The following is an 8866-nucleotide window of genomic DNA, read 5'->3' as shown; positions in this document are numbered from 1 at the left end:
AATTATATAGAAAACAAGAAAAAGGATTAAAAAAGAAAATCATTTATATGATTCTATTACTTTCAGCATTTAGAATTATTAGCACAAAAAATTCAGGAGCATTTCTAATAGGCATATGATGTAATGCGATGCTTCTCATGAGTGGCATGCAGCGATTGCCAAGTTCTTTTTGTCAAATTGTGATCTCAGTAAAATCTTTTTCTTTTCTTTTTTTTTCTTTTTTTTGGAGAAAAAGAGATTTCAATGAACTTGGTGGAGACAATTTATGTTCCATGATAACTGGTGTTTCGCACTTGCAATACATATGGTGGATATTACGAGCGCAAGCATAGTTTATTATAATTTAAGATAAACTTAGCATAGTACTATCATTAATGTAAATCATGTTGGGAAGTATGTGTTGTAAGACAGATATTTTTTTTAAACAAAAATATAATATAGATTCCCCCATTGGGGTTCAAACCTGAAGCTCTTCTAAGTGCAGAGGGATGCGAAAAATTGGGCTAAGCTTGGTTGGCATTGGAAAAGATTCATATACATGAGAAATCTATTTTTTTTTTAGCTTTTAATACAATAGATATCTATGTTGTAAGGACTGAACTTTGATGATCAATCTTAACCCAAAAAATATATTATTTTATCAGTAGTTCTGTAGTTAGGTGAACTACTTTCTTCCGAAGAATGGGGCTAGAAGACCTATGGATGATGAAATAGATTTTAAAATTTATTGATATTCTCTAAAAAACAAGATACTGTCAATAACTGAAACCATTAAAAGAACACCAGTGGAAATGGTTGACTTGTGGGCAAGGATACTTTGACTCCTTTAACTTGTTAAAAGTAGTCATCAAGCCGTGTGGGCCCGGACCATCATCAATTTCATCATCTTATCTGGGACCCGTCAGACTTTGGTCCAAAGTCCAAACCGAGTGGTAACCACCAATCTACCACAGACTACAAAGAGTCAAAGTCCCCCAGCTTATAGACCGCCGCAGTACTGAATCTTATCTTCACGTAAGAGTTGGCGGCCGAAGATGTTACCTTTTTTTGGCTGTTTTCTTCAGTCTTCCCTCCTAATCTCATGGTCCCCCGGCTTTTTCTGTGGCTATCGGGGAAAGCGCTTCTTCTACCCTTAAGTCCGTGCTTACTTCCGGTCTTCGTTTTGTTGGTGTGGTCCTCCTCGTTCGGGACCCGCATCATTTATTTTTTTTTTTAAAAAGAAAGTTTTTGTTTTTCAAAATAGCTTGACCTATTAGTATAGTAACAGTGAAAAACAGAGTAATATAAATGGTAGAAAACAGAAAAAAAAGATGCTATTTTGTCAGATAATTAGATAGTTGATTTTATTTAGATTTGACTGAAATTTTAGTATGTTGTTTCCGGTATTGAGAGCTACAGATTGAACGGTTTGGATCTTTGAAAAACCTTCTCCATTGATTATTTCAACCACCAGCATTTAGTAAAATTCATTCTCTATTTTTTTATTTATTATTAAAATTCGCCTTGGTGATATATGTTTTTGTTGTGGAAGCTAAGATTAAATTTTGTTGATGTTTGTGCAGCCTCTAGTTGAACTAGAGAGAATCTATTGTAATCCTATTATTTTAAATAGTGAAAGTTTTTGGCTGGATTAGGTCCTATAATTTTTTTCTTCACATTGAAAGATTTTTTCTATTAAAAAATTGTATTGCCTCTTGTTTAGGAATTGCTTGATTATTTTGCTTGTTAATTGCTTGAGTAGATAGTAGAGATTATTGTTGCTTGGTGAGTAATATTTTATTGAATTACATAAAGAGAAAAAAAAAAAGTTTGCAGCATCATTATTTCTTAATTATATTTTTCTAACAAGTTCACATCGGGAAAGACATCAAAACTATCTAAACCACAAGGTATAATTTTTATGAGAAATTTGCAGTTTTCTAAGTAGTCTCCATTGCATGCAACTTGGTAAATGCCCAGAGACTTGATTGTGTTGCGATGTATAAGCTTTATTTTACTGCATTTTTGATTTATTTGATCAGGATATTGGTTTGATAAAATTACTAAAAGAAGATTTGAGACTATTGGTGAAACTGGATTTATTTTTTGTGATTTTAGAAATGAAGTTGTTGAATTTCTTAACATGATTATGCAGATTTGGTTTATTGGATTCCTGATTTGTTAACATGAATGCGGGCTATGCTGCCATTTTACGAAGGTAATTCAGATATGTCTAATACTTGTATTCGTTGACATTACTGGAAGGAAATGAAAAATAAATGCTTTAATTTGTTGAACTCGTTGCATTTTAGGGTACATTTTTTATTTGCTTATAGTCAAGAGAAGTTGAAAGGGGATGCCGGCAAGATTGAACATTTTCTAAGGTGCTTAAGGTCAAATGGGAAATTTTAGTTGGAAAGAGAATATTTGGCTGCTGCAGAATTTGTTTGTTGTTTCCATAGATCATGATGGTTTGATGGACACTTTGGGGTTTGACTTATGTCAATAGAACTATTTAAAAGACTTCGATGATGTTATTATTTAGGGCTTGGCTCCTCTCCTTGTATTTGTTGGTAGAAATTGGACACAAATCTGAAAATTGCTTGAAAAATTGTGTTCCAAAATAATATTTTTTTTTCTAGAAACTCGAAAAATCTGCAGATCAGTTATGTTATGTTGTTATGTATTACTTTACTTTAGCTTTGTGGGTGTCTAAGTCTAGAAAGGATTCTTCTTCCTATTGCTAAGCATGGCTAAATGGCTTTTAGCAATATAATATGGAAACAACACAACACTGATTTGAAAACTGAAATGATATTTTTTAGCAATTATGATGTAGGTGATGGATATTGCAACCCCGAGGCTATTTCGAAAGGGAAGTTTCCAAAACATAAAATTAAGTGAAACTTCTAAACATATTTCGAAAAGAAAGTCTCCCTCCCTATATCTCTCTTTTCCTTTCTCTCCTCGCTCTCCCCCTACCTCACCGGTTTTTCTGTCGGTTCATGCTGAAACGGCACCGCACAGTACCCAACCGCACCATACAGCTAGTCTACTAGCATGGGAGCCGGTTTTGGTACTGTGGACCTAGATGCTTTGTTTGTTTGAACAGTTACATTATAATATATGTCAAAGCGAAGAAAGCAAAAAGGTTGAAATAAGTTGTAATCACAATGCGATAGGATGTGCAGAAGCATGCAAAATGAATGGAGTTAAATGGTCTACTTTGTCACAATAAGGTATTAGCTCTTGCAATGCCCTCATTCTCTCATTATTCTATCCCTTCTTCTCTATAAAAGTGGAACAATAGTAAGAAGAATGAGGAAAAATTTAGCATTCAGAAAAAAGGCAAACGATCATATCCTACTTGATCAAATACTCTTGGGGGTTGTGTGCTCTGCAATGAGTCTGTTTGGTGGGGACACCAATGAGCCAGCATCTCTTTGGCTTGACTGCTAGTCCACATTTCTTGAGTCGTCCAGTTTTTTTTTTCTAGTTATTTGAGTCAGTTCTATCAGTGCATGTCAGTCCAATCACCCAATTTGAGTCCAGTCCAAAATTTATGTCAATTCCAGACTTCCAGTTAAATTCAAACCAAGTCCAATTTATATCAAGTCCAAAAGTCCAAGTCTACATATGAAGTTGATTCCTCCCCCCCCCCCCCCCCCCCCCCCCCCCAAAAAAAAAAAAGGAACTGGTCATCTTCCCAACCGGTTCCTTCTCAAAACAACCATCAGCTCCCCTGTTTTTTTCCAAAGCAGCCAAGGCAATCTTCCCACACAACCGGTTCCAAGGAGGCTTCTTCAAGGCATTTCAAGCTCCAAGTCTTCTCCCCAGGTGGCTCTTCCCAACATTTCAAAGTCAGCCACGTCTTCATTAAAATCCCATCACAAGATGTGCAACCGGTTTCTTCCCAAGGTATTCTTCCCACAGGTGGGCCTTCCCAACATTTCAAAGCATTGATTCCTCCCCACAGTCGGCTCTTCCCAGCCACTTCTTCTTTGAAATCCCAATCGAGGAAGCCAGCAGCCGTTTTCTCCTTTTCAAGGCATCCACCAGTTCTCCATCAGCAAGTTCTCCACTTCCTCAAAGTCTCCATCGTGGCTCACCTCCTCCCGAAGCAACAAACCAGCTGAAGGAAGTTTCCTGATCTTCTTCCTTTCCGATGCCATCCTGCGATCTCTTGGAAACTGCCCACAGGTCCACCTATTCCCAAAGATTTCCAAGGTTCCAACACCAAAGAACTCCCAAGCAAGATGATTCCAAGGGTGTTCTTCCCCAAGGCATTGCTTCCCCAGCAAACCGGTTCCTGGTACAAGAAAAAAAAAAAGCCAAGCTCCATGGTCGGTTTCCACTCGACTACTCCCCTTTCCGAGGCACTTCCGGCAAGTCACCCATCCCCATCGAGTTCTCCCATACAACGCTGCCAACTGTGCTTTGAAAACCAAAGAGTAATCTAGGAATTGAATCCCGAATGAATGCTGGAAAAATCAAGAATGAGTCCTTGTAATGCCTATAAAAAGGGCTTGATATTATGAATGAAGTACAGAAGCTGTTTTGACAAATTGCCTGAGAGAGTTTGGTTTCCAAACCCAAGAAGCTACCTTCCTTCCCTCTCTAAAATCTTCTAAGTGAACGCGGCCTCCCCTGACTTCCGCGATTTCCTCCAGCGCAGGCGGCGCTCATCATCCGGCTCCCCGTTCTCTCTTCCGGACTCCTTCCCGATCCGATGATTCGTCGTCCGGATTATTTATCCTTTAAATAGATTATCCTTTTTTTTCCTTACATCCTACCACCTCAATTAACCCAGATCTTCTATTTCAGATCCTGTCGGTTTCCTCCATCCGTCTCGACGAAGGACGACCCGTCAACGAACCAGGACCCTGGACTTGCCTCCCTCTTTCAGGACCTTTCTCAAGCATCGTGTCCGTGTAATCCTTCCACCAAAATTCCGAGTAAGTCGTTATTGGGTTCAGTTTAAGTTCCCAAATTTTTATGCTTAACACAGGAAATTAAAAGTAGATCAACGTGCCCTAATCACGTGTTGATTTCCTAATCAACACCGATCGTTCTTTTTAAAATTATTAAAGGAACTGATCAATCGTCGGTAGTTTTTTTCAGTCAATTCAATTTTAATATAATCATCTGATAGGTGTTAGATTTGAGTTTGCTAATAGTTTATGAATTGGATTGCTGAAATCTAATAAAAAAAATAAATTAGATCGCACGCATTGATCCTGTTCCGCATCACTGTTGATCACCTTTTCTCTACCTGTGACTTCCTTGGAGTTCTTCATCCCCAATTGAGTTTTGAATATCTCTGCTTAAATTGGAGAATGAAGAATTTTTTAAAATCTGCACAACTCATCATCTTGATGTTGCTCTCTACCATCACTTGGGTTTGTTGGAGAGAAAGAAACTCTAGGATCTTTTTCATAAGCATGCTTCTATTGCCTCAGTTGCTTGAGAAGGTATCACTTTATTCAATGAATGGTCAAATTTGTGTAATAATACTCTTCTGGCAGAATTCGGAAAAGTGTGGATTAAAAATAAGGATATCAGAACAAAGCTCTCAGATGTTTGATGGTGCACATGTTCCCTAATTTTTTCAAAATGAGAGACAGTTCAATTGGCATATGTAGCTGTTTTTCTTTTTCTAATCTTATCAGAAATTTTGCCTATTCAGATCTACATGGTTTTCTTCTGGATTGTTGCTGCTTTGATTCTGAGAATGACAACAGAAATGCATGGATCTTCTGCTGGTTTTGCTTCTTATAATTCAATCTGTGGCAGCTTTGATCGAGTAGGGGAAGAACCAAAGTTTACCATCTCGGGTACCGGTCCACACTAGCACAATATCGGTATGGTATGGTACGGAGTTTTTTTTTTTGCATACCAAGTATCGGTACGCTACTTGTACCGGATACTAATATCGAATCGATATGGTATGGTATGCTTTGTACCATCGATTCGGGCTGGTACGGCATACTACGGGAAGAACTATTAAGCCTTGCAACTCACCAAATGCACCTTTGAAGTTGACATCTTTGTTTCATCTTAATCCAGCTACATTTCTGATTCAGCCTCTTGAATCCTTTCTTGATTGAAGTTCCCTGATCCTTTTAGAGCAGCCTTCATGGCCCTCTTTGTACATATCTGCTGTAAATAATTTTTGGTTCTCTGATAAAAGCTGGGTGGTCATGGTGTATTTACCTTCCTTTTCCATCAAAAAACAAAAGACCAAATCCTTCTCTCTCTGCAAGATTATGGACTTCAGCAGCTCCGCTCCTGTGGACAGATGTGGGCTGCTGAACTGGCTTGTTCGCCTGAACTGATTCAAAAGACAGCCTTCTGATGTGTTGCAATATCAACATAATCAAAGAACTATTATTGTTTTATGTGTAACACCGAGGAAGATTCACCTATCTCTAATTCAATGCCATTTCCGGATCCTTTCTCCCTCATTTGGTCTTTCAGTGAACCCAAATCAGACTTCACTGGCCTCAAGAAGTGTGAAAAGTCTGTGACTCCATTTTCCAAACATGAAGTCTTCTTGGTATAACTAATAGAATGTGCTTTAGGAGGAGGTGTCACATCTGCTTGGTAGTGAAGATTAGTCAGCTCAGAATTAGACTCTGTCACCATATTGCTTTCACTGATGGGTCCAGATTTCATGTGTTCTGAAGTTTCTATCCTGAAACACTTGATCATCTTATTGGTGTCTTTTGCAAGCAAACTCAACTTATTGGTATCAACTGCATCTGTTTTCACCATATCATGGAAGCCGAAGCACAACTCTTCCTCCAAAGAGTCATCTAGAGGGTACAGTAACCTTGATGCTTGTTATCAAGATTTACATTGCTCAAATTTCCACCACTTTTATCTCTGCAATTTCAGTTGATTGAAAAATTAGCTATCAAACAACAACCAAACACCTCAAGAAAATAAAAAACATATTTAATAATAAATTTTGGTGCATGTAGATGATATCTAACTCAAAAGAATTAGCATTAATCATATTAACATTTAATCTTAAATATACAATAAATAGAAAAAATGCAATAACAAAATTCTACACATCTGAGATTTGGGCAACCACTATATGCATCTAGTTTAGTTTGATAGCTCAAATAAATAATATTTATACATCTTAGTTAATCTATAAAAAATAATTTGTAATATTTTGAGCTAATTCAAGCCAAGCTCGAGTAAGCTAGTCTAACTTAGCTAATTTTTTAATCAAGCAAGACAAACTTAAACCAGCTTGCAAGCAAGTTGCTCATTTGCCGACCCTACCTTTATTTATGGCTTTGAGAAGAAAACATTCTTCTGTTTTTATCCCTAACATATCCTCATCGACCACTTTCTCAACATACCTTTATTCTACAACCAAAAATTCATCTAAGAAAAATACAACCAAAATAAACAGATACATATTGTGCTTATCTTCTAATTGAAATTCTTGAACAATCAACTTCAATTGAAAGTTCCACTAATCTCGCATGTAATCATGTGACGAAAGCAGGCCTATAATGTTTTTTTTTTTCTTTTTATTGGAATAAGAGGTAAGATCCCAAAAATATTTTTTCAAGCATAGTTACATTCCATCACATCAGCTTGAACCAATAAGGCTGGGCTCTGATTGGGTAATTTCAAAGAAAACTTTCAACTTGTGCTTAAATTGTCATACATGTCGATCATGCCATTACTTATCCTCATGTCATCACCTTCCTTTCATGCATCACACTAGTGCTTGTAACCCTAATGATGGGAGACATTGTTATATGTTGGAGAGCAAAAAGTTTTTACATGAATTCTGTTGTTACTTGTATTTGATGTTTTGCCACCATTTGTTATGCTTTCTTGGTACTAATTCAATGTACAAGTGCTCATCTACAAGTGTCATGAACCATGTTCTCCTTTAGTCTTAAGTAGAGCATGCTTATATATATCTTGCGGATTTGTCAAAAAAAAGGAGGTAAGATCATGTAATCCCGCCACATGCAAGCAAGCAAAACCTAGCAGATACAGAGATTTCTTCCTCTTGCATTTTATCTGGAAGAAGGAAGAAAAACCCACAACACATGCTTTGAAGTGATGGTTTGGAGTTTGGACAACTTTGGAGGCGGAAAAATATGTTGGTATAATTCACTAGTGTCTACTTTAAACCCAATAAATTAAATTCCTGGCTTAGCTTCTAGGGCAATCAATACCAATTTCTTAATCAACTTATTTTTATTTTTTATTTTTTGCTAAAGCGGGCGAGTCATACTACACAAGTATGGATACACCCAATAAAGTTAGCAAACAAAGTGTCACGGTGCGTTCTAGGCAGCTTCTCCTTCCAGGTCTACACGGTACCACCAGAATGGTAGGCCATGTAAGCAGCTATCCAATCCGTGGCTCCGTTAGCCTCTCTGAATGCATACTTAGCCTGGAAGGCCTTCCCATCCCTACCCATCGCCAAGATGTCTCGAATCAAGGGTGGTCCCTCTGTGGTAGATATGTAGGAAATTAATTCCTTTTTTTTGCTAAATGTAGGAAATTAATTCTACTAATACTTTTGACGCCTGCGTTGTTCCAGCGCCAAAAACCACCTTAGTCCCACATCGGGAGTGGAGAAACCAGCAACGGGCGACCGCTGGTACAAGAGGAGGTGGCGGTGGAACGTTGAGGCATACTTACCTGGACGGGGTCAATGGGCGATCAATGAGGCCCATGACCTAGGCCCGCGGCCCACATTGCACTTGGCGGGAGCGCTGGTCTACCATCTCTCCAAGTGGGAGAGTGGACGTCATGATTTGTGGCAGCGCGGGTACGCGTTCGCGCGGCCCCTCTCAATTTCAAGCCTTAAAACGGTTGGTTTGCCTGCTTTTTTTTCCGGAAT

General features: G+C 38.1%; 1 non-coding gene across 1 annotated transcript; it reads left to right on the top strand.

Annotated features, from left to right (window-relative positions):
* Nucleotides 1–8656: 8656 nt before the first annotated feature.
* On the top strand, nucleotides 8657–8817 carry LOC113462016. The gene has a single exon (XR_003384263.2). It is a non-coding gene; the product is annotated as a U1 spliceosomal RNA (small nuclear RNA).
* The last annotated feature ends 49 nt before the right edge of the window (nucleotides 8818–8866 follow it).

Source organism: Phoenix dactylifera, unplaced genomic scaffold (genome assembly GCF_009389715.1).
Source record: "Phoenix dactylifera cultivar Barhee BC4 unplaced genomic scaffold, palm_55x_up_171113_PBpolish2nd_filt_p 000331F, whole genome shotgun sequence".
NCBI classification, from domain to species: Eukaryota; Viridiplantae; Streptophyta; class Magnoliopsida; order Arecales; family Arecaceae; genus Phoenix; species Phoenix dactylifera.
Note: the sequence above shows the minus strand (reverse complement) of the source record. Positions and strands in the feature narration are given on the sequence as shown.